Here is a 27,478-nt window from a genome sequence, read left to right as displayed (position 1 = left end):
TATTATTATTTTTTTTTTTTGGTATGTCCAATGTTAAAATTTCTTGGAAAATTAAATTCAAGTTTATACTTATGCAGTAATGCACCAGTATGCCTGCATGTTGATTTCCTTTGATTCATGATACCTTCAACATCACTTACGCGGCCAACATACTTTATATGGAGAAAAAGAGAAAAAATAGCCTGTTTAATTCTTATATTTTCATTATCCCGTCCTTCAGTGACATTTTGAAAGGTAGAAGTCCAACAATTTTGTTTCTGAGTTTACTATGATGATATAGCATTTATCTGTCTCTCTGTTAATAATTCACCAGTGCCTTTATTACATGTTATGTTTATCACATTGTGTTGTACTGACTTCGTGACATTTTGTATACGCGAACATTTCATTGTTTTCTGAATTTGTCGGAAATTAAATAAAATCAACTTGAACTTGAACTATTGATTTTAATGATGCGCTTATGAATGATGAATGAATGCTTCTGAATGACGTCACTTTAGCTGTCACGATCTGGACCCCGAGAGATACCGATCTATCAGATCGCGGAAGAACGGCAAAGCTTACAGGGATCGGGTTAAACTTAGAAGCCTTCTAGCAGTATTTTTATTGACGACGGAGAACTTTTTTTTTTTTCAGATCGGCAAGAAATTTTAAACATGCGCCCCCTGTCTCTATCCGTCACTGCCAATAGTAAGTCAAGCAATGACATTCGAACGGGGTCATCCGATGAGACCGACACCCACGAGTCATACGGTCCACGAGACCGACGTAAAAAAATAGGTTCATGAGTCATACAGCCCATGAGTTATACGGCTCACGAGTCATAGAGCCCATGAGTTATACGGCTCACGAGTCATACAGCCCAGGAGTTCGACACTACGCACAAAAGGCTCACGAGACCGACACTATGCAAACAAAGCCCACGAGACCGACACTACGCTTTGAATAGAAGGCTCACGAGACCGACACTAGGCAAACAAAGCTCACGAGATCAAGACCGACACTAGGCAAAGAAGGCCCACGAGACCGACAGGATGAACAGCGCCACCTATAGACCAAGTAATTGTATAGGGTGTCCACATAATGGCATAAGGAAGATATGAGAGATGGAAAAGGAGAGTTGCTAGGGGATTACCCTGTCAATTGCCCTACCTCGCCCCCTAAACTGTTCAAGATTTTTAATTGTGCTTGCGCGTTTGAGTGTTTGTGAAAAAATAAACAAAAGTCAGTAAATGTGCATGAGATGTTTCAACATTAATTTCGAAAATGCCAAAACACCCTCGTTTCCCTTTCCGCAAAACATATACCGGCATACACCTGCTTAGGAAAAAAAAATAAAATGATGTTGACATTCAGAGCAACCAACTAGAATAATACCCAGGTGTGAAATGAAGTTTGCAAGAAAATATTTCACAAAATGGTCAATGTTGCAGTGCACACTTGCTTTACATGATATGGAAGGGGAGTAGTCATCTGCGAAGGTGCTGATTTAGTACAAATTCACAGAAAATGATATAATCGTCTATTAAGGTAGCTTTAAGGATTCGAAAAAAGAAGATGCATCCATGAAAACAGCTATTCTATTTCATGAAAAATGTACCGTTTTGAGGAGAATAATTGGACAAAATAATACAAGCCACAAATCGAGGTGAATCGCTGCGATATAAACGTTTTCATCCTTTGAAATGTCATGCATCATAGTAACAGAAAAAAGTACAAATTGAACTCTAAGCAGGCGGGCATAAGCAGGAGGATAGAATATCTAATAAGGAATACTTAACTAGTGAGACGAGAAAGAAGAAAAGGGGAAAAACTTACATCCTGTCCACCGTCTATCTAGAAATTGGGAAAGCCTATGATGGCATCTAAAATCAAACCATACATTGTTCTTGTCCTCTATTATTGCTTTCATACATTTTTTTTTTTTTTGGGGGGGGGTGGGTCCCCATGAAGAGGACAATCTTATTCAAACAAAAGAGAGATAAAATGGTAACAATGTCGTTCCCCGTAGCGAGACAAAAGTGCCCTCTAAAAGCCACACCTGTAGAAATACATAGTTACTTGATGTCGTTGATAAGTAGATCGTGCTGTTCGATTAATTACAATCTCTCGCACGATAGCGTGACGAAATTGCACCGTGAGCCTTCTTTGCCTAGTGTCGGTCTCGTGAGCCTCTTTTGCGTACTGTCGGTCTCGTGAGCCTTTATTGTGTAATGTCGGTCTCGCGGGCCTCTTTTGCTTAGTATCGGTCTCGTGAGCCTTTTGTGCATAGTGTCGAACTCATGGGCTGTATGATCATGGACCTATTTTTTTATGTCGGTCTCGTGGGATGACCCCACTCTACCTCCAGCATGTCCAATCGTAGGGTTGAGCAGAGGTGAGAGAATTATATTCTACCTCCAGTTGATGAAGATCAAAGCAGCACAGCTCTGTCATGAAAAGTTAATGCTCATATTTCTCTTTGTAGGCACGAATCTGATCTGTCTTGGTAACAAAAACTGCTAAAAAGAAGTGAGAGATAAATCGAAAGATAGATAAAAGGAGATAGAGAGAGACACTGACCTTGTGGGTCGATTACATCTCTCATAAAACTTAACTGCCAATCCTATAATATATATATATATATATATATATATATATATATATATATATATATATATAATGGGCCACAGACAGAATTTTCTTTGCCATTCCCGACCGAATCAATCCGTACAAATGCTGATACGAGACAGAAGGGAACGCACCAGTGTAATACATCACCGGATTTTATTTTCAAATTTTATTGCTTGCACACACACACATACAACATAATACACGCACAAACATACATATACATTGTATACATGATTATATATATCGTGGTTTGTGAAATATGTACAGACAAGTATAAGTATCATAATAAAATTTATACAAGCATGTTGTTATGTATTCATGTTCTATATATTATCTTGTATAGTTTAATCATTGCTGGTAATATACAATTAAAAATAATTGTTCATTGTTATGTGCATGTTTGTCTGTGTGTGAATGTGAGTTAAGTCACTGCTTGTTATGTTTGTTGCGCTTTTAAATATTCCCCTTTGTACACTACAATGCGTGTATGTGGTATTGATACTCCAGATCAATTTCTCCATAAGTTTGCATATTAATGTAAAATAACCCTCTGAGGTATTAATCATCATAGTGTATCACACTGATGAATATATGAAGAGTTTGTTTGCAAAAACCGATAAGTCCATTTTTGAAGAATTTGAAGTATGGTCTCTGTCATAAAGTACAAAATAATACCTTTTAAGTGATATATTGGTCACTACATATAAAGGTACATTTTTGAACTTATGATCAAAAGAAGCAAAAAAATTCTTATTATTCTCTTTATTTTTCTTGACCTTTAATGGCAAATATCTCCATTTGACAAATATGGACTTATCGGTTTTTGCAAACAAACTCTTCATATGTATGCACAGCAAATGCAGTATATAAACCCTTCAAAAAAGTTTGGAAATCTGACTTCAGTTGTAAATTTCTCCAGTCTGTAAGCACTATACAGTACATGCTTGATATCAATGGAAAGAGTATTAAATTTTCTTTAAAATGATATCCTACTCATTATGATTATGCTATCAAGTAAAGAACTGTACTCAAAAGTGTCTGATAAGGTCTGCATTGAAAAGTTGCAAAACGAACAAGAACTGTCCTTATGAATAAGAATGGTCGTGACGAGTACATAAAGAACATGTTCTTTTGTGTTATGTCTTTTGTTCTCAACTGGTCAGCCATGAAGGCAAATTTCAATAGATATCTTAACTTCACATTCAAGTTTTCAGTGGTGGCATGCCAGGCAATTTTGATAGATCATCGAGTTTTATGGTTGTACATCATGCCACTTTGAAGCAATGTTCAAAAACCCCGCGCCATGGGGTAAATTGAAGCTGAGATGCTTAAACAAGATGACAACGCAAAATCACATAGAGCGAGACATGTGCACAACTTTTGAGAGAGAGAGAGAGAGAGAGAGAGAGAGAGAGAGCATCATTAGAAATGGACTGGCCTTCATGTAGCCCCGACCTCAACTCCATAGGACATTTTGGGGATCAACTTGGTCGAGCTGTAGGGAAGAGGGTCACAAATGCAACGACATAGGCAGGACTCCGTCAGATACTGGTTGACGCTAATCAACAGCATGAGGACACGGTGCCAGGCGGTGGTGCAAGCACTTGGCTCGTTCACCAGATGAGCCCCGATCATGTTCATCGACAATATAAAGACAAAGTAAACATAAAGTAAACACAAAATAATGACAAAATGAAGACAAAATAAAGATGAAATTCCAATAAAATCAAGACCATGCCATTTCACCTCTTTATGTCTTTGTTGCGGTTAATGAGGCGAGGTTCTGTGAGATGAAATGGTTTGAGTCATGATCGTTTGTGTGTGTGCGTATGTGTGTGTGTAATGCTGTGTATGTGTGTGTGCGCGTGTGTGTGTGTGTGTGTGTGTGTGTGTGTTTATCTGTTTGGTTGAACCCATGCATGTTTCACTCCATAAAAATGCTGATGTTACAGTGAATGAACACCAAAGAAAAAATGGGGAACTCACTCATCACGAGGAAACTTCATTACGGACGTCAAAAATTGGGCCATTTTGCAACTTTTCAATTTTGACTTTACCTCATATTTGTAAGCACTGCACCTCCATGTATACGATAATCATGACATGTATGGTATCATTTTAAAGAGAATTAAACAATCTTTGTGTGGTACTAAGCACAAATAAATCACTTTTAAGAAAAGATGAGAAATGATTGATAAAACTCAGATTTCCAAACTTTTTTGAAGGGTTTATACATATATGTATATATTATATATATATATATATATATATATATATTTTATATATATATATGTGTGTGTGTGTGTGTGCGTGTGTGTGTGTGTGTGTATAAACAAAGAAAGGGAAAAGTGACCAGAAACAAAAAATTAATAGTGAAAACTTTGAGCAAAGAAAATGTGTTTTCATCGGGATTCGAACCCTAGACCTCAGGACTACTAGACCGGTTCTCTACCGACTGAGCTATTGAAAGCCCTAGTTCGGTGTTCGTCCCAAACCCCTTAATTCTCTTTGCTCTTGTGGTCAGCAGCTATAGTGAGCGTATGTGTGCCACACATATACACATTAACCTGACATAAACCCATAGGATGTAGATCAACTTTGGAACAAGAGCAAAGAGAAGTAAGAATCTAGTCCAGTGCTTATGTCATTGGACAGGTCGCCCTTTTTGCTCCTCGAGTATTCTTCCTTTCATCCTTGAAAAAATATGCATTATCTGCGTAATTGTTAAATTAAGTTTGCAAGGGAATATTTCTCAAAATGGTCAATGTCGCAAAGCACACCTGCTTTACATGATGTGGAGGGGTGTATATGAGTAGAGGTGTGGATTATATGAATTCACAGCACACGTAATCCCCGACCAAGGAAACAGAATCATGGAAAGAAGATGCATCCATGCAAAAAGCTTTTAATTCCTTCAAAAATTTAGCGTTTTGGGGAAGAATGATTACAAGCACAATACACAAATCGAGAATGCATCGGTACGACATAAGAAGAGGTCATCAATCGAATCTCATACATTACAGTTACAAAGATGATTACAAATTGGTTCTGTAATACTTAGTATACCTCTTAACAGTCGGGTAGGGTATCGAACACTTAAAGGGGCATTCCAGACGATTTTCATAATTTCACTTCCTGTAGTACATAAATCAACAGCTCCATGTAAAGAGTTGTTGAATTTATTGTGGTCCATGAGCAGAGAAATCAATACTCTTAAAAACCCAAAATAGATTACACTGATCAAAGATGGTGACATATGAGCCTCACATATTTCAGAAATGTAGCAGTGTTCCATTACAATACCTCGTGCTTCACAGTTCACCTGTGTACAATTTATGCATGCCTTCTTTTGTTCTGCTTCCTCTAGCCCCCAACTCATGCATTCTTGTTGTGAGGCTGCCATGTCATCATCCTTGTTCGTTGTGATTCGTTATAAATTTTGAAAACACTCCTATTCCTTATCCCAATCTCTACAAATTCTGAAACTCTGCACCCAGTGTAACCAATTTATAGTTGTTCATATGCAAAAATCTGAAAAATCGTCCGGAGGTATCCTTTAACTTCACAAGTGAAGAGAGAGAGAAAAGGGGAAAATCTGACGTCCTGCCCAGTATCTTGTTGCTAAAAATGGGCGAGCCTATTGTAATTAGCATGATGTCAATATCAAAGATAAAAACTTGAGGCCTTCACAGCTGCTCTTGTCCTTTTTTTTTCTCCAGAGGAAGGGTCCATGCAGAGTACATGTACAATGTTGCTATAAAAAAAAAAATAGCATGACTCCCTTTTTGTCAGTAATGCAACTCCCTGTACATATACATACTTGAAGTTGATAAATAGATAGATGGCGCTATTCATTCTGTCGTGGGCCTACCTCGCTTACAGTAGTGTCGAACCAGGTCGTGGGCTTTGTTTGCGTAGTGTCATTCTTATGAGCCTTATTTTTTTATTTTTTTATTTTTTGCGTAATGTCGGTCTCTTAAGCGTTTTTTTTTTTTTTTTTTTTTTGCGTAGTGTCGAACTCAGGGGCTTTGTTTGCCTAGTGTGAAACGTATGGGCTGTATGAATCTCGGGTTGTATAACTTATGGGCTGTCTGACTCATGGACGTATTTAATGTCGGTCTCGTGAGCGGTATGTCTCGTTGGCGTCAGTCTCACAGGATTAGCCCGTATAAATGGGGCTAGGTTAACTGATAACGGCAGGGGTCTCTGACAGAACAGTGTCAAAATAAGAAGACCATAATTATTATCATCATTATGTGTGTTTATGATAATAATGAAAGTCATGATATATCAATACTTACAACTGTGATAATCAATTACTGATTCATAATAAACATGATAAATATTATAATCAGTTTTATCTACTATTATTATCATCATACAACTACACTTACTATGATTATGCTTTTCATATCTAAAAATGGTCCGGTTGAAGATATTTCACCTATAATCCCAAAGTTTCATTTCAAGAAACAGAGTTTGAAAAGGCTTTACAGTTTCAAAAAAAAATGTCTATAGCAGAAATTAGAGATCAAAGGAAATGCAACAATGAGCTTGAGCTTTTGATGCACTATTCTTGCTCAGTTATTCATGTTTTTGGGTTCGTGTTTTGGGGGGTTTGTGTTAAGGGTTCCAAAAAACAAAAACAAATCCCGAAACCCCGAAACCCCCCTAAAACAAAACAAAACAAAACAAACCAAACAAATCAAACCATAAAACCCGAATTTCTGAGCGCGCTCGATAACCCGCTATTCCGCACGTGTGATCGCAGCTAATATAGAAGCCTTTGTTTACGTCATCAGCTCCCAGCTCGTCTTCCAGCTTTCAGCTGCTTCCGGCGCCTCGCCCGGAGCAGGTCACGCGTTTTACTGCGCGTATGCAACTTGCAGTACGCGCAGCTTAAACTCAAAAGTTTATTGAACTTATTTGCCAAAACATAAAGAAAAAAATCCTTCAAAAATCCCCCCAAATCACTAAAAACTCTTGGATCACTAATACCAAAATTTAATCATCTGGGGCCCGTTGCATAAAAGTTACAATTATGGTAACTTTGCCATCCAGTGGTAAGTACCATGGCAACAATACTCAACAGCCAATCAAAATCAAGAGTTCCATGGAAGTTACCATTGGATGGCAAAGTTACCATAATTGTAACTTTTATGCAACGGGCCCCAGTAATTTGTGTAATTATCTATTGTTCTTTTGTTGTTGTTAAATTTCAAACAGACAACCCAACGCCACTGATCATCTAACCTCCTTCCTTGGCGGAGGTTCTAAATAGAAAGTTCACTTTAAAGTTTTTCTTCTAGGGGCTGTGTCCGCATTGGAATTCCATGTCTCTGATCGCGTACGTTTATACTGTTGAATTGATGGGATATCGTACAGTTGATGTTTCCTTTAGTTCAATTTTAAAGCCGATGAACATAAATTGATGAATACTCATAAAGGATAGGTGAAACGGTATCGTAGACATGTTACACGACAATATTAGATGAACACACGTACATAATCAAAGTGTGTCATACCATCAAAAAGGTTTTCATTGTCTGTACCACTCCCAAGCATTATACCACCTGCCGTAATCATGTTCGCGGATGTTCTGAGTAAATACTGCAAGTTGTTGTTGGTAAACAGCAGCAGAAAGGGATCGCGAAAGTGGCAAACAAAACACCATGAAACTCCCGGACTGGCGAAGAAGTAAAGCATGCCATATCCATCGGAATCAGTAACGTACAGACGCACAAAATCACCATATGGCCGGCACCAATAGAATTTCATATCTGGGGGGGGGGGGGGGGGGGGAGGAAATGGAAACAGAGTGACGGTATATGCAAGCACACACGTTAAATCTCATCACGCACGTACATCACAGTTCTAATGATAATTATAGGGAACGCAAACACAAAGAGCAATGTGGATTGAGTAAAATCATTTGACAACATTAGTAGAACACATCAGTGAAAGTTTGAGGAAAATCGGACAATCGATGCATAAGTTATGAATTTTTAACGTTTTGGTGTTGGAACCGCTGGATGAGGAGACTACTAGAGGTTATGACGTATGAGTGGACAACAACATAAAGAAAATATAAAAGGAATTCCACAAAAATTTACTTTCTAGCAAAATGAAAGAGTCCTTGACTAACCGCTTTCAGAAAGTAGGGGGAATAATTGCTACTCCTAACATATGACAGTATCAAGTTGATGTAATGTGTAATTTTCATAAAAAATGAATTTTTATTGAATTCCCTTTACATTTTCCTTATATTGTAGTCCACTCATACGTCATAACCTCTAGTAGTCTCCTTACCCGGCAGTTCCAACACCAAAACTTTAAAAATTCATAACTTTTGCATCGATTACCCTATTTTCCTCAAACTTTCACTGATGTGTTCTACTAATGTTACTGTTTTCACTCAATCCACATTGCTCTTTGGGTTTTAAGGATTGAAAAATGAAAAACAAATGCAATTCTTGGTTTATTGTTGTTGTTGTGGTTGATGATTCATGCTTGCAGTGGCGGATCCAGCAATTCCGTAAAGGGAATGGGGGCGCAAACAATATTTCTGGTGGTACTTCCGGGTTTCATCTCATTTTTTTCTTTCTATTTCTTTTGCTTTAACAACAAATAAAGAAAGCGAGCGCGACTGGTGCGCCACCTCTGGATCCGCCACCGTAGATCGAACCGTAGATTGTGTTTCTCGTGTCAAATAAAGCCAACGTTGTAACAGCCTATAATGCCCAGTTACTTTTAGGAATATAAAAAGTATGTATGTGCTTAGACACAACCCAAGGTGAATACAAGTGGCTTTGGACGCAAGAAACATGGAACGGACCTGGTGAAATAAGGCCATAGTTGATTGTTTTAAACACGATTGAATATTAAGTATTCAGTTACATGTTTTAAATCCTTATAGTAAAACATCAATCTGTCTTTCCAATTTACCTTTTTTTTTAAAGCAACATTAAATATCTTACATATGATAAAGATCCCGTTTTTTAGCTTCTTACCTTGAAAGTCGATGTAAAAGTTGAGCAAATACGATTTTCTCACAAGTATCGTATGTTTGATACGTCCGTTAAATGTTACTGTTGTGATTGTTTCATCGAAGAGCAAGTAAACCATTCTGTATGAAAAAGATAAAAGAACAAAATGTTTTATTTCTGCTATGAAACATTACTTTGCTAGCATGGCCTAATTCTGGCTTGGTGAGGTTCTTCAATATAGGCCTGAGAGTTATTTCCAAAGTTTCATTTGTGGTCGTAAACAATTACGAAAGCGGAAAATGCATACTGAGCTTCTTGTAGTTAGTCGGGCTTATCAAACATACATTTCATGTTCTGTCGGCTTGAACGAGATACATAGGTAACATGTAACATGAACTGCTTACCTGGTTGTGAGGTCAAGATGCATTCTTGGGATCATACCGCGATTACGAAGGCTCAAAATATTGCGTATGGGACCTCTGCTCATTCCGGTACGTAGAATTGTCGAAGTATCTCTGATTGTGTCGTGGTTCAGCAGAAAAATTCGTTGATTATAATGGTCCAGAGCAAGATAGAGTACCTTACCCGGTAAACCTTGAAAAAAAAAACACCAACAAGAGCAGCAAAACAAACAATACAGTGCAACGCACTTGTTCTGGGCAGTTCTTGCATAGAATTCCATCATGGTTCTTGTTGCAAAATTGTAAGTTGTTTCTTTTTTTTTTTTTTTTTACATTGCGTCGAAGAATCTTGACGAACGTAATGCGTATCACGAACAAGAAGAGTTGAAAGTGTAGTTTAAATAAGGTTCGGCTGTTACCATTGAATCCCTTGCTGATGCAGCTATAACAGTTTTGGTCTTTACTGTCACACTGCCCGTTTCATTGATGCGAATTTCATTGACTACTACAGGCGCGGTGGAGCACTCCAATTTGCATCTAATTATCGCCCCGTTCTATTTGAATTTCCAACGGGCATCCACGGCTGCCCGAAACTGTGTGCATAAAAAAGTCAAATCTTTACCTTCTCCTTGTGCCGCTATGCGTGCCGCTAGTAAACTCAAACTTCCCACACTATCTAAGTTTTTAAAAACCTTCCTTTTGATGAAAATATTATGAAATTTGCTGCACTAGAACTTGAGATATTAAAGTGTTTTGAAAATCACCTCTCGCAAAACATGCTCTCTGTTTTTTTCCGACTGGACTATGGCCGGGCTCCAATGTGTCCGAAATTGGCAACATAAGTTTATCAGGCCTCAATCCATTTATGGTGAAAGTTTTCGCTTGGTTCCACCTGTACTTTTTGAGAAATCAACTTGTTTCTACAGGGTTTGAAATAGAAAATTGTAGTCAGCGAAACAATTGAAAATGACGTCATTTCTTTTCCCGTAATATTGGGCATGCGTGGTACAGTACGTGAGATTCAGGATTTCGTGCTCATTGTTGGTTTGCATGTGACGCAGTCAATTTTGCTGAGTGTCGCACGGCGCTACGGCGGTGACTGCTCAGAGCGGGTTATAATGCAACCCGCTAGCTGTGACTGCTGAGCTGCTGCCGCGCACGTTGCATGCAGCAAAGCGTTGTGTGTGCTGTGACATGCAACGCTACAGTCACGCGATTATACGTACATGGGACCGACCTGTACGCTTTGCGTTCGTGTCATTTTTGATATCACCTTCTGTTTTTTTCCGACACAACCATGGCCGGGAATATTACGGTATGACATTTAAAACGCAAGCAGATAAATAAATTTCGGTGTACGTTGTTCGAATGGCGCTTTGGTTCCGCAATCACACTTCGTGAATTTTAGGATGATTTTCGAGGCATATTTTTGGTAATTTTGCTCGCCAGGTTTTCGCTAAAATTTCACATTTTATCATTGTCAAATCCTTTAATATGTTATGTATGTGCATATTCGGACATGTTTTCAAATTCAAACTAACTCAATTTTAATCCGAAAATAGGTTTCCTTAAATTGTTATTAGCTTGAGAAGTTGTTTACTTTTTCTCAACTACGCGAGTACATGTTGTTTACTTTATGCAAATGAGGCTCGGCTGCCGATGGATTTCTGCGAGATAATTGGGGTGCTCCACCGCGCCTGACTATACGAAGAGTGGATGCGCCCCAACTATGTGCTTCTATTGTTAGTCTCGACGCACCATACATCACGCTGTCAGACGTTAAGCGTAACAGGAAATGCATTGTATAGCTGCATCCCTCTGCCTAGATTATAGCCTACGTAAACCTTTAGACTGAGGAAACTTTAAGACAAGTATGGATTTTAAGGAACGTGAATAGTTCATGATCATAGTTCTCAAACTCCACAAAATGAATCTTATGAAAAGATGAATTCACAGAAAGAAAAACGAATAAATTAGGCGAAAAACCCTAAAGAGTGTATACATGGTCTTCACACTGTGTAAAGCGATGTGGACCTATATCGTGAATGATGTTTAAGAAGGACAGGCCCAATGAAAAGTCGTATAATGAGCCCGGTAGAATTCCAAAACTTTGCAATGCACATAATTATGTTATCTAGTTCTCCTCACCTCCAGTGATACTGGTAGTCATTGCGTCTAAAAGAGATGTCCGGAAGATCGCATTTGTTTCATTATGAATCCAGTACACAACCGTCTCATAAGGATCAAATAACGTTACAGTGGGCGTCTGTGAGGGCGCTATCCATTTATGTGATCTGAACTTGCCAATCCTTGGAATTTCTTGTACCAACAGGTCAGCTGATAGAAACTCATTTTCCTTGCGGATAACAGCATAACTTCGTGCCACCATTGGCGAATCTAACACAAAACAAGTTTAAAATGCGGTAGACTATAGTTGTAATAGATCAACCATTCTCACGCTGTTTGCATAAATCTCATGACGTCGTACATATTATGCTAAAAATATGTCTGTGAACCCTTGCTTAACTCCAGGGATTCGTACACACAAAGAACACATGGCAGTCTAAAATGCGAATGTTTTACTAGCGTACTTTATATATAATTCGCTAGCTGCGTACATTCAGCCAATCGTGCATCACTTTTCACTAAGTTTTGCTGTTGTATGTCCTACATAATCATATGAAGACCTGAATATAAGAACGACCCAAGTCAAATTTTTAGCCAAATTCAGTTTGACATGGGAAATTGTAGCTTATATTTATGCATGGACTCATCTTGTGTACAAATGATAAATCCTAATTACCCCCGGAAGTGCCTGAAATGAATGAGTTAAATCTTATATTAATGTAAGAATGAAGGACTTGAGTCATTCTTACATTCATATTATAGCGCCCTCTCTCATCCTTCTCTCATCTCTATAGCAGAATATCATGTATATGAATCAAAGAACGACCCAAGTCCACCACACAAAATGGCCTCTCCACAAGTAATGTAAATGTTAATTGTCATAATAATATATGTTCTAATTTGTATATACAATGTTGCCTTCCCATCACAGTTAAATAGAATATTATTGGACAAATAAAAAAGATATGAAGTGTTTTTTTTTTAGTTTACTCGAAATGGTCTTCCATGGACTTGGGTCGTTCTTATATTCATTTACTCATAATATAGCCACTTTGAAAAGCCATCTAACAAATACGTGAAAGATATTTACAGTGTCCCATACCAAAAAGACAATCCTACGCACTATTAAACAGAATACGTGTACATAAAACAATAAATCAAGACGTGAATGTTTCGAGAGCTGAAAATGATTAGACAACTTTTCACTGGCGTTAATTGTTGCAAACAACTCTGGTATCCCCTTCGAAAACATTCTATTTCCCCTTTCAGCAATAAAAGTTTACTGAAACTGAAACCTGATCATGGTCTACCTTCAAATAGGTGCGCAGGACTGACTTCTATGTATGTGTGTGTGTGTGTGTGTGTGTGCGCGCGCGCGTGCGCATGAGTTCATGTTTTTGTCTAATTTATCATTTACATTATAATGGGTACATTTTGCTTTTGAGCAGAAAAAGAAGGCGAGGTGAAAATATCCAATGCAATGTATAAGGTTAAAGGCACATCGGAGTGGGTTGCCCGGATTTGTATCCAGGAAAATAAACAGCGCATGCCCAAAGACTCCCTCTTACCACCCCTCCGAAAAGTGTACCTTATGTTGGCATAATCACTTACCTTTTTGCTCGCAGAGAATCCAGTGTCTTTTAGATGATATCAACAAAGCTGTCTCTGAAGTTGAGCTTTTCGCCACCAGCTGTACGATACGTCCATCTGCCGTTTTTGTCTTGCCGCAGATTGTAAGAATTTCTTTACACCGCTGCGAGGCTAAACACAGTAATTCCATTAGAGATTAAAGGCATTACCATTAAATGAAACAAAAACACTGCTTTAGTGCTTCAAAATAGTTATAAAATGTGAGTTATGGATAGAAACGACCAATGTAAAAATTGTAATCAGTATAAGCAATGTAAATTATGTTTAGTTATGCAAAATGTGAACAACTATCATAATAACATTGTTTCTTGAATAAACCGTCAATGCATAATTGTTATGGTTCATCGAGAGAAGATGATACCTCCTCAATATCTCATTCTTTATTGCGAAGTTTTTATATGGTATGATTTGTGATACAACTGACCTACACGTACATAATGCATCAAATGTGATAACGCAAACACTTTTTTTTCTTCAAATCACTGCTCCCAATGGTAGGCGTAAACTGTACCCTACCTTACAGGGAGGACACAGAAAGAGAGCGCAAATAATGCTGTCGAACGATAGCCTTATTTAAAAACATGGTATTTTCTTTTTCTCAAAGTTTCCCTTGCGTAGGAGATTAAGTGCTCTTTATTTGTCAAGGCCGTGATATTGCTCAGTCGATATGTATAGCGTGTCTGCCTTCGGATCCAAAAGGTGAAATGGCCAACACCTACCCACACAAGTGCGTTTATCTTCAAGCATGAAACCCTCGCTTTAATGGACGACGACGACGAAGAAGAAGAAGAAGAAGAAGATGATGAAGAAGAAGAAGAAGGTGCCTAGCTGAAATTGGCAAACTTCACCACCACTGACCATTGAATAATTTAGCCAAACAAGACCTAGTTGTAGTTTAGCAATCTCACTCTTCTACAACAATGTCCGTCAGTCCAAAGAAAGGTCGCCATGACATAGGGGTGAAGAAGATAGTAATCTCTATTCATTGATAATCAATAATGTCATTAATTTACACTGAATGCCTAGAAAAACTAGCTGGTTATTTGACTGGGTTCAGTATTGATGGTAAAGGATCCGAAATTTTCTGAAAGGAGAAAGAAATCGTGTGACAAAGCTTTACGATTATCAATCCCTCCGTCGTGGAAGGCGTCATGTATGAATATCTTGTAAACACGAATGTCATGAATTGAATTATATCCAGTTTTTTTTTTTTTTTTTCAGTTCATTTGATCGCAAATGTTTTAGTGAAAACGGGATGGAGGTTTATAGATACAATTATGTGTCCGTGTCTGCACGAAGTCGGCGAAAAAAGCAGTTATGAAAGGTTTTGGCAAGCCTTGTCAAAAATCAAATCGATAAAACATGCTCATTGTTTACATTGCGGACTCTTTTTGTAATAAAGCGTCACAGAGTGCACATCTTGTGGAGTATAGGTGAAGGAACATAATAAATGATATCAAAATAAAATGAAGGTATGCTATCATTGTGTTTATGAGTAATGTATTTGTCATTCATAGGAAACCATAGTCCTTGACAGTTTAAGGTACACTTCTATACTTTTATTGAATCAAAGCCGGCGTTATGGATTATTTCGACCATGCAAGTAGAAGTAAGAACTCTGAGTCATATCAAAGTATATCACGTGTTACACGAAAGTTTTCGCGTCTTCCCAGTTGGTAATCTTTGTTTCTGAAGGTTTCGTATCTAAGTAAGCGGAAAAAGCCATTAAAGGTCAAGAGACAAAGTAAAAGTTTTTTTTTTTTAATTTAGACTTGGCGTACGATTTCTTTTCAGACGTTTTTAACACAACATATTGTTCCGTTCTGTCGTAAATTATATCTGTGATTAGTGTTTGTAAATAAATAATTCATACAAGCTCGCTTTTTAGTGGACCTCTCAATTTTTTTTTCTCAATTGAAGCATAACTTTGTATTCTTTTTTTTTTTTTTGCCAGTATGCATTCTTTTTTTTTTTTATTTGTATTATTCATCTTTTGGAAAGTCGAACGTTTATATTTAAGATGTAACTCCAAATTTATTGTGTTATGTTTTGTTGAGAAAAGAAGAATGAAAATAAATGAAATGAATTGAATTGAATTGAATATGGAAGTTTGCATGCAACAGCGCCCTCTCGAGCCCTGTGTTCGTGTACCTTTAGGCGTACTTCTCAATAACTGAGATTATAAAATCAGGCAATCTCCAGGTACTTGGCCGGATAATTATGTGAACAGAAAAGGGGAGCTTTACGAATCTACGACTCAACTTTATAGCGATAACTGAAATAATGATGGCTAATTTGGTGTCGTAAAATGCATCCTGTCTCAAGGAAAGCGATTAAAGTCCGGAAAAAGATATAAATTTCCAAAAGTGTGCATCAAATCCGAAATATCACCCATCAAAAATAAATAGATAAAAGAAAAAGGAATAGCGCTGGTGAGAAAAAGTCTGCGTTGTCACGGGTGAGGTGTAAAAATGAACTATAACAAATTCATGATGTCAGGTAAATAGGTTAGTGAAAAAGTTGATGCAGGCGTAAAATCGAGTTATCGACTTCAACAGACCCGAGTGGTACAGAGAAGCGTCTGCAGAACAGAAGCCGGTGGAATGGGAGGGGGAAGGGAACGTGGATGGGTATTATAGCGGGAAAACAAAATCGAAGAAACAACAATCACAGATAATTAAACAGGAAACAAAAAAAAAAAAAACCCAACAACAACAACAAACACCCAGCACATATTGGGATATAGAGTTATAGGCCCTCAACATAATTACCTTTTGTTTAATACTATCATGATTATTGATCTACGGTGGATTCTTACACACTATTTGCCGCCAGTAAAAGAAAATGTACTAATCAGTAACTGTTACTCGTAATGGAATGTCGGAAATGTCTTATGCAGTCCTACATTGAATGTGACAATTTGTGGTTTTGCGAATGTAAGAGCCAAATTTCCCTGATATTCTTCCTTCAAAAACAAAGTTGAATTTTGTCCTATTGAAAAGCAAAATATAATAGTTGCGAGACAGGTGTTCATTTCTTTATAACTCCCCATTTTGAACGACTATAGTATAAATCCTTAACACGACCACCGATGTTGGTCGAATCCATGGAGCGGGTATTCAAACTTGCATCTATATAAGCACGTCGCGGTCTCTTGCTTTGATATCTCAATTTGATAATTTATTTTTATGATATGATACATTCTCATTTTGATGAATGCAGCATCCGTACAAATGACACAAATGGCTTATCGCTTTAATACTGTACAAATGTCGACAAAATCTTCGGAGTAGTCTGACTAATTAGTTAACTTAACACGATTATGTGTGGAAACTCAGTAGTGTCATGTTCAAACACATTGGCATATTAAATTAAGTGCAATATTCATTTTCGTGGAAAATCATTATGTATGCTTTATAATGCACTCATTTTCAATACAAATTATTGTAATATTATCTGGGCAATCGCAAAAAACAACAACAAAACAAAACAAAACCCAAATAAATTTGCAGTTTTCATTTCAAAAATGCATTCAGAATAATCCATTCTTAACAACTGCTGAAATACATGCAATAATACATGGCTATGTCTTCCAAGTGAAATGTTCACAAGTTCATTTGTAACTTTAGGCAGAATTTGTACATTCTTTTTTTGTGTGTGTGTAAATGTTTGCAAAAGTGTAACTAGAGACGTATGTTGAAAAAGTGTTTGAAACTGTAAGCCTCCTGGAAAGCTAATTCATAACCACTTTTCTGCTTAATAGGGCCTACATCTACGGAAACTGCTTGCAGATCGAGGGACCTACTTTTAGCATGAAACTTAGTGCATGTTCTATTGATGCACCCGCACTGGACTATAGAAGTTCAAATAGGTACCAAAGTACCCCTTATGCACTTCTATTCTCGTCGGCTGCGGCTTCGGGGAGACAAAAACAGCACTCGGGATACTTTACAACGAGCAGTATAATAGCTTTACAATCCAGTAGGCCGCTTTTAGACCACGAACACAGCATGCATTACTTGGAACATAGAAGTACTCAGACCTGTGAGGCAGATCTACTCTAGAATGTATACTTAAGATAATGTTTTAAATTTTGAAAAGCGGAATTAAAGTTGATTCCAAGAGAATGAGACCTTGCTGGTAGTTATAGAAGATTAACTTACATGGTTTATCGCTAGAGAAGTTGAAAATGGGACGAGGCATAAGCAATACAAAATGACTCTAGTAACTCCTCAAGCAAATCTGTGCAGCTACATACGCCTACAAACGCACGTAATACAAAGTTTACTTCTGTACTATAGAAGAGAGAAAGATAACTCACCAGTCATTTCAAGTAACAAGACAATCATTAGGATCATTTCCTTCATACTAAAAGAGTTGCTCCTTTGCCACGACGACCAGCTTCAAAAAAGGAATAAAGAACCACCTACCAGCTAAGGGGAGAAGGACCTCCAACTTTTCTGGGACCAGTATACTGAAAGGACCGAGGTGGCCGAGATATCACTTTTGACTGAATGCGATGACGCATGATGTTGTAAAATATTCGGTGCACCGGAACTTATGGATGATGCACATAATGCGGGCGAATCTTCCTCCTTGGACGAAGGTCATGAAAAGTTGATACCTACATGTATTCTCATTTTTCTCGGTTGATACCTATTCTCATTTTTCTCGGCCTGTAAACACGTTGGACGGGTGAGAATTATAATTATTCCACAGTTCTGGTCTGCCTTGATGGCAAACAGCTGAATTCGAATGATAACACAAAATAACGAGGAGAGAGAGAGAGAGAGAGAGAGAAAGAGAGAGAGTGAGAAAGAGAGAAAAGAGAAGATTCTTTTCGATGTTTAGTACTTTCCTGTCCAGCTCTGCGTCATTGATATGATTATGACAACTTTAGCTGCTGTTTATATGATGAAATATTCATGTTTTCCAAGTTATCATCTCTCCAGACAAGAAAACAGTGGGTGCAGAAATCTTTGACTGTTTATATAGCCTATACTTGAGCGTGAAAGCAGAAGTCAACATGTAATGAATGTTGGTTGTAACATTTTATTTGTCTGATTCATGCATTTGTAAAATTTTAATACTGATTAACTGATATCTATCAAAAGATGACTAACCTTTCCGTGCGTAATGTATTCAAGAATCATTTTGCGTGTTGATATACAATTACGCATGCAGTTTCAAATTTCTCCCGAAAATCACCTCTCCGGAACTAACGACTACGTAATGTGTGGTATATATCAAACAACGACTATGTATGATTATTTCCTTCCCATTTTTAAGATGATTTCAGAAATATAGCAGCAATTGTTACTATTCACCAATCACATGCAAGAAAGTACTTAATTTGAACTCTTAAATCAAACTGGACTGAACTGAACTGTGGATCATTGAAAACGCATATGAAAGCAGTTGATGTATATTTTGAATACATTTCCATTATAACAAGGAAAAGTAGAATTTACACGGTGCGTAATATATGTCCCCGCCGGAAGTAGCATTTTGTAGCAAAATGTACAATACAGGTGACAAATCAAGGTCAAAGGTCAAAGAAATCAAAGGTCAAAATTCTATGTAGAAGTTTTGAAGCCCTCACCTGCTGCCATCACATAAAGCAAACGGAATCGAAATCGGGTTAGAAATGGCGAAGGAGTAGCATTTTGTAGCAAAATGTACAATATAGGTCAAAGGTCAAGGTCAAAGGTCACAACTGAAATTCTGTGTAGAAGTTTCAAAGCTCCCACATAGTGCTATCATATAAAGCAAACAGAATCAAAATTGGCTCATAAATGACAGAGAAGTAGCAAATTGAAGATTTTGATCACACACGGACGCACACACGGACACACGGACACACGGACGGACACACACACGTACGGAGCCCGTTTCATAGTCCCCTGCTCGAACTCGTTCGGCGGGGACAATTAAAGGGTTTGACGTGAAATATTAAGACGTAACCAAATACACGGATCATATCAGACTTGGTTACAGTTCGTTATTCCGAAAGTTTGTTAATCCGAACATGAAGTAAGGTTCGTTATTCCGAAAATTAAATAAGATTGCAGTTTCTTCAATCCTAATAAGGCTCGTAATTCCGAAACTTCGTTGGTACCCTACACATCGACCACCTTCTTCTTTACGGATAAAGAAACCTTCGAAATATTTTGACTTTTTTGTTATTATTGATTGACGAAATGTATTTATTATTCATTTAGTATTCTCTTTATAATTGTCATCTATTTTGTTCTTCACTCTCGTATACTCAATTGGCATCAATCTGACTTCTTGGAAATTGGTTGCATCAGTTGACCTTGAAAGTTGCAGAATGAATGAACTGTATGCATGCATGCATACGAGTGTATACTTTAGCGTACGGATGACCGGTTGAATGAATGAAACTTATGTGGATTTGTGCTGCAAATTTTGTTTCTAACCTTCAAATTTACTTCTCAAAACTGGCATTCAATTCATACTAAATGATATCAACATTTGGGTAGGCCTCTTTGTTGTTTGTTCAATTTCATATGAATAAAGACATGCAATTTATCCATACTCGCCATGGACATTAGATTGTATAGAATTATACGGAACTTACATCTCCCTCTTACAGAAATATGTTCAAATCTTTCTACTGCAAATACTGTTCTCTCCAAATACAGTTGATATCATAACCTAATAATATCAAACTCACATCAAGCAAATCTTCAGAGTTCAGATGCCCTGTTTTTATTCTGACGCCTAGTGAAAACATCGTTTTAACTGCAGTACTGAAGACCGCAGAAACACTAATTCAGTTATCTTAAGGCCCATTTACACATGTAGACAACTTAACTGTGTCTCTTAAAAGCTAGAATTGAGAAATTATTTTGAACAAAGACATAGACTGTGTATTGTTATTCAAAATGACTGGTTCCTAAATTCTTCATGGAGTTTAGGGTTAAGCATTATTATTTTTTCGCACATCTCACATTTGGAACTTACTGTACACTTCTATTTACAGGCGTAAATCTCTTATCTCAAAACATGACAAAACAAAACAAAATATTTGAAGGGTTTGTTCGCAAAAACCGATAAGTCAATTTTTGAAGATTTTGAAGTACGATCTCTGTCATAAAGTAAAAAAAAATAATACCTTTTAAATGATATATTGGTCACTACATATAAAGGTATATTTTTGAAGTTATGGTCAAAAGAAGCAAAAATTTTCTTATTATTCTCTTTATTTTTCTTGACCTTTAATCGCAAATATCTCCATTTGGCAAATATGGACTTATCGGTTTTTGCAAACAAACTCTTCATTTATACCGTTAAAGGGGATGGCTAGTAACTGATCGGTGGGAATCAGTGGGAATGCTGGGGGATGATTGTTCCAATCCTTGTGGGATTCATTTAAGAGTACATTATATATTTATTGTGTGAAAATCATTTGCTTCAGAATGGTCTCATATTCAAGTAATGTGCAGTTCAAGGCCCCTTCACTGTACAGGCATGCTAACCTGGAAACATTAAACTACACATTACTTGAATATGAGACCATTCTGAAAATAATGATAATAATAATAATAATCAAATAATTTTCACACAACAATAGATGTATAATGTACTCTTAAATAAATCCCACAAGGTTTGGAACAATCATCCCTCAGCATTTCCACTGATTCGCACTGTTCAGTACTGTTACTAGCCTTTAACTTCTTGATATTCACGTCACTGATGCGACACACAGAATACATCATACTTCAGTAACATTGAACTGATATAATACAATCTAAAACTTTGTCACAATTACCATCTTGGATCAATAATCTGTAAAAGAGGCTCTTTGGCCATTAGTCATTAAGAATTTACTGAAAGTCCTCAATTTAGTTTTGTCATCCTTCCACGACCCAAAGAATCAGTTTATTTTCACGGCAGTATATTAAACCAGGAAGAAATTTTGTGTGACTTAACAATGAAGAGATACATTATAGCTGCTTCTTTTTTAGTATAACTTACTGCACATAGACAGATAAACTGAAGATCTATTGAAATCACATAATATCATTGCATGATCCAAGGTTTTACGACAGGAGGAGCATACTTTGCACTTGAAATAATATGAAGATTGCCCGCCACTTAACAGTTCAATTTGAATACTGTCTGCCATGTACAAATCGTGTACTGTAGCACACAAAGTATTAGCTGTATGCAGTATTCATATGAAGGATAAACATACATGTAAATACAAACAAATGCAACACCAAAACATCTATAAATCTGTTAAATATTAAAATGGTACCTTAGCAGCACATCATGCATTAGATTTAATAATTGTATGTGCAGTGACAGCATATCATTATTCAGCCTGTCATTTATACAGTGCACTCCCGTTACAACGAACACGGTTATAACGAAATTTCGTTATAACGAAGTAAATCTTCTGGTCCCAAAATTATCACCATGAAAGTCTATGGTACAAAATTCCCTTATAACGAACACGGTTATAGCGAAACTTCCGTTATAACGAAGTCTTTTCCGAGTGCCACAAAGACAAACAAAAGAAATGTGCTCCGTTATAACGAAATGCGAATTGCTTTCGAAAATACGTAGCGGAACAAGCATTTATAGCGTCTCTGCATGGGTGAACGCTCCTTGTGTCACGCACAGTTTCTAAGGGGAACTTGCGTTTATTATTGTAATACAGTTATCCCATCACATTTCACATAGCTTTGCAGTGTGTGATGAGTATTTAGCAAACAGAACATGATATATATAAGTGGTTTCCTTGTTTTCGTTATATATGGCATTTGTTCGGTTATAACGAAATTTAGTTATAACGAAAGAAAACTGCCGGTCCCGAGCATTTCGTTATAACGGGAGTGCACTGTAATCACTTTAATCACATAATATCTCTCTCTATATATATATCCGTCTATCCCACTCTGCATTCAACTTTCAAGAAATATTTCTTCAAATAAAAAAGTTAGGTACAAAGAGGACACACACACACTGACACCCTAAAGATATTCTAATGCAACAGAAAATACATGTGCACGCCTATACAACGACGATATAATTTCTTGTCATGCTTGTCATTCGTGTCACATCACATAGGGTCAATGTATGTACCGTATATCCCCCCCCCCAAAAAAAAAAAATACAACGGAACCGTCCGCGATGATATCTTTAAAAAGAGTGAATCACTCTAAATACAAATTCAGGGTATGAAGCTATAACTCGTTGCCCACATTATTAAAGAAAACCCCATTCGATTTGCTTTAGTGGTCAAAGAGAAATGAGGAATTTTGTAGAGGATTGATGTTAGGAATCTCTTCCCTCCAAGTTCTGTCTATTGTATTCACACACAAGAGCATCGAAGTGCTAAACTTGGAAGAATCAGACTCATGGCATACTTTACAACGATCCACATTTCTCTGTGACCGCTTAACCAAATTGAATGGGGTTTTCTGCAAAATAGAGCTAAGATGTTATGTTTTAAGACCCTGAAGTAACATTTACACAGTTTAATCATATTGAGTGTTATCAATGCGAAAATCTGATTGTATTTTTTGGGACATACTGTACTTCATCATTAGCATTCGCAAGTGCCAAAAACTATTAAAACACACATATCTGGGAACTTTAAAACATGGTACACGTACGGAAAATTGATTGGTACACAGAAAACTACTCGCCTAACAATTAAAAGTGAGCATCAAATAGAAGTGTGTTTAAATATTCGAACAATAACTAAAATAGATCTCTAGATAAAAAATGCACATCTTAACCTGAATTGCAAGGAGCAAATCACTACGCAAATTGCAAATTCACTGCTAAATTCTAAAAATCTATATATAAATATGTTTTAATTATCTTATTTTCACCAAACTGCTAACAGAATGTTATACAATAAAGTTGTAGTTTACCAAAATTCGCAATATTACTGTGAACCTCACGCACAGCCGCCTTAATCTCCCGGGTACATCTACAATGCATTGCATACTACAATTGGGTAATTACTGCGGGTATCACTGTGCTGTAGGTTGCTGTGTAATACAGTCTTATCACACTAGAGTGGGGCGACTAGCCCCTATACACACATCTTTGAGTATATGTAATGAGTGTATCTGATACTTTGGTAGAAAATAAACTACTTTTATCATGGAGATGTCTCAAATTCAGCTGTAATTAATGCAGTTAGAAAGTTACTTTGGCCTGGATTTTACAAAAATGTGTCCTATTGTCCTTTTGAGGAATGATATATCTTTAATCTATTAGGTATTTGCTTTCAGTCCTAATCAATCCTGTAAGTCTAGATCATGAAACTACAAACTATGGTAGTTCAGGGCATTTCCAGTGTTAGCCATAGAATATTTACCAGCATGGAAGATAAGTGAGACAGTGCTCATGGCTTTATGTACTTTATTGTCATGACTAGAATTGGCATTACAGCCACAAAAAAATTTACACTAAATTAACACTGCTACTCTACTAGAGTAGAGAACTGTTAACAACCTGTCTTAACGCCTTGCCAGCACTGGTATTGCCACCACTGCTGTGCTGTAAATTTTAGTATTATTTAGACAGACTCAAAATGCTACACCGATTTACAGGACAACTTGGCATTAACAGTCAAGAGCTTGAGCCTGAGAGATACGCGTTGCACCAAATTTGTGGAGAAAGAAAAACAAACTTCGATTTACAAAGAATTCATATATTAACAATGTACGAATTCTTTGTTAATCCTTTGTGTTCCGTGAGCTTTCACAGATCACCTGATAATGAGGTATAGGGTACGCACTTCTGCTCGTGAAATAATTCCTCAGAGTGTAATGATTATGAAATTGATGTGAAAAGGCTATAGGGCATACAATGTTTTGTACAATTTTTTTTTCATGTGTAAGGGTAACATACCGGTACTTTTTAAACAAAAGTAGACTGAATCGCAGGCAAAATTACGATTGCAGGGGCAAAATCGATCACACGTAATAATCTACCTTCCCAGTGCTGAACGGAAAATAGCCTTTCTGGAATAAAAATCGTGTACTACGACCGACATCATTCTACACGTAATGATCTAACTAGAAATGTCGCTTTGGCGACTGGTATGCCTCCGCCATAATGCATGATTTTCCCAATAGGTCTAGATAGTACATGTGGACAATGTGTGATTACATTTTCACAAAATTGGCAAAATATTGAAATGACAAGTTTGTCACAAATGTGTTGAATGTTCACCTTCCTTGACCTAGGTTTAATTGGATGAATAGGAGAGCATGTATCTAGGGATTTAAGGACTTTAACTCGACTTTGACCCATTCATACATTTAGGCATTGAGTAATTTTCAAGGTACAGGTGTGGAGAAAAAGTGCAATTTCTGAATTGAATAGTAAATTGTTACCATTTTCATCTGGCCCTTGACCCTAAAATTCATAAGATAATCACTTTCAGGTAGAACATGCATAATATGTACTAAGTTTCAAGATAAATTGAGCCACTTCCGAGATATGGAGGAAAAAGTTAGTTCAGCACTTTCACTTGATCTTTGACCTTTTGACCTTTGAGGCAAAAAAAGAAGAAAAAAAAACTTTCCAGAGAATTTCTATTAGGTTAAACATGTATGCATACACCAAGTGTAAAAAAAAATAACCCTGCTGGCATTGCATGATAGGAGGGAAATAGTAAAATTTTGAAGTGTTGCACTTGACCTTTGACCCCTGACCTTTGACCCCATGAACCCTACATTCTCTAGATAATCACTTCCAGTCAGTATATGTATATACTATGTTCCATGAAGATACCTTGAACAATTTTTTTAATTTTTTTAAATATTTTTACTTGACCTTTTGACCTTTGACCTAATGACCCAAACTTTCACCAGAGAATCTTAATTGGGTAATACATGTATACACTAAGTTGCAAGAAAATATCTTCAGGCATTCAATAGATATGGTGGAAATAGTGAAATTTTCTGTATTTGACCCTGACCTTTTGACCTTTGACCTTTGACCTCATGACCCAAACTTTCACCAGAGAATTTTTATTGGGTAATACATGTATACACTAAGTTTCAAGAAAATATCTTCAGGCATTCAATAGATACGGTGGAAATAGTGAAATTTTATGTATTTGACCTTGACCTTTTGACCTTTGACCTTGAGCATGTGCACCCAAAAGTTGGTAGGCACAACTTCACCCCCTAATACACATACATGCCAAGTTTCATTAGGATACCTCTACGGGTTTTGATAGTTACCTTGTCCACAAAATTCATTACGGACGGACGGAAGGACGGACGGACGGACGGACGGACAACCCGAAAACATAATGCCTCCGGCACCACTTCGTGGCGGAGGCATAAAAATCCTCTAAAAACAACTCATCATTCTGACAAGTATGTCAGCAGTGTAAGTTTCTTGGTAGGATCATTTGATGTCTTGTAAGCAAGATTCAAATGGTGGAAAGTACAGTAAATGCTCGAGGTCTTCCGAGAACTATCGTTTTACATTTGAGTGAATTCAGTCAAAATATCGAATGGCACCACGCCATCAAACTGAATGTCGTTTTCTGCACTTCTCTAAGCATTGTACCACCTTGAACAATGTGATCGTGGTCTATCTCGCGTACGTATACAAGATGTAAAATTAGGTCGATATAGAGTATACTGATTTACGATGATGAGCTGTCGATTGAAATGATTATTCTGCCGTATTTCACAGATCATTTTTCAATATTTCAATGAAAATGTCTTTCGGTATAGGATACTTTAAAATGGCTCATTGTAGGATACGGATTTCTTTGACGGGGCTGGTGACTGTATACATGAATCCCATAGTCTGTAATACAGACAGACATAGACAATACATACACCAAACATCGTCCTCATTTCAGTATTAATTTTCTAATCAGCGGTCTTATTTTCGTCTTACAAAGAATCATCCATAAATTTAGTATTTTCCATGTTTACGCTAAACTATCATATTCCTCAGAAGCACTCTGACAGTCCATATGACCTGTCCTCTAAGGCCATTTTGTGGCATGTGCCTGGGATCTGTAACTCCTCAAAACCATTAAACCATCCTACGCACGCATAAAACGTAAAGAAAAGAAACAGCCTTGAGCTACCAACCAGAACGAACTTAACCTCAACTTCCATCACTGTTCATTAACATCTATTCTTAACATTTTGAGTGTGACAAATAGGCAAATAAACAGACCAACTTCAGCAAAAACACGTAGCATCCACGGGAAAGATAAACACACATATATATGCACAAAAAGTAAATCGTCATTCACAAAATGGTGAATGATTTTTTTTAATTCTTTATCAGGATATCGAGATCATCTCTCCTCCGTGGTCAGAAAGAAAAATGAAATGCATTTCATAATATCATTAAAGCTGATTAATAAAAGTTATTGATCTATACAATGGGTTCGGTGTTAAATTGAGAGCGAAAAAAGAGTTGAGAACTAAACGAGGCATTCATTAATCATGTTAAACTATCTACTGTTTATAGTCAAAAAAGAGAAAAAAAAGATGTATGAAGTCCAAAATTAGGCGATTATCATTATCACGTCACATGAAAAGATAAACCGCCGAAAAATGTGGGTAAAGTGAATAATTGCGGTAGTTACTCTTATTATCAAAGGAAACCTATTACAATAAAAGCTGTTTGAATGCTTTCATATATGTCATGAGACTTTGAAGTTTACTC

General features: G+C 37.0%; 1 protein-coding gene across 1 annotated transcript in view; it reads right to left on the bottom strand.

The window, feature by feature from the left end:
* The window catches only part of LOC140234334 (small ribosomal subunit protein eS7-like), a 463,926-nt gene that overhangs the window by 334,173 nt on the left and 102,275 nt on the right, over positions 1 to 27,478 (bottom strand). The window lies entirely within an intron of this gene.

Source organism: Diadema setosum, chromosome 10 (genome assembly GCF_964275005.1).
Source record: "Diadema setosum chromosome 10, eeDiaSeto1, whole genome shotgun sequence".
Taxonomy (NCBI): Eukaryota; Metazoa; Echinodermata; class Echinoidea; order Diadematoida; family Diadematidae; genus Diadema; species Diadema setosum.
This window is presented reverse-complemented; position numbering and strand designations above follow the sequence as displayed.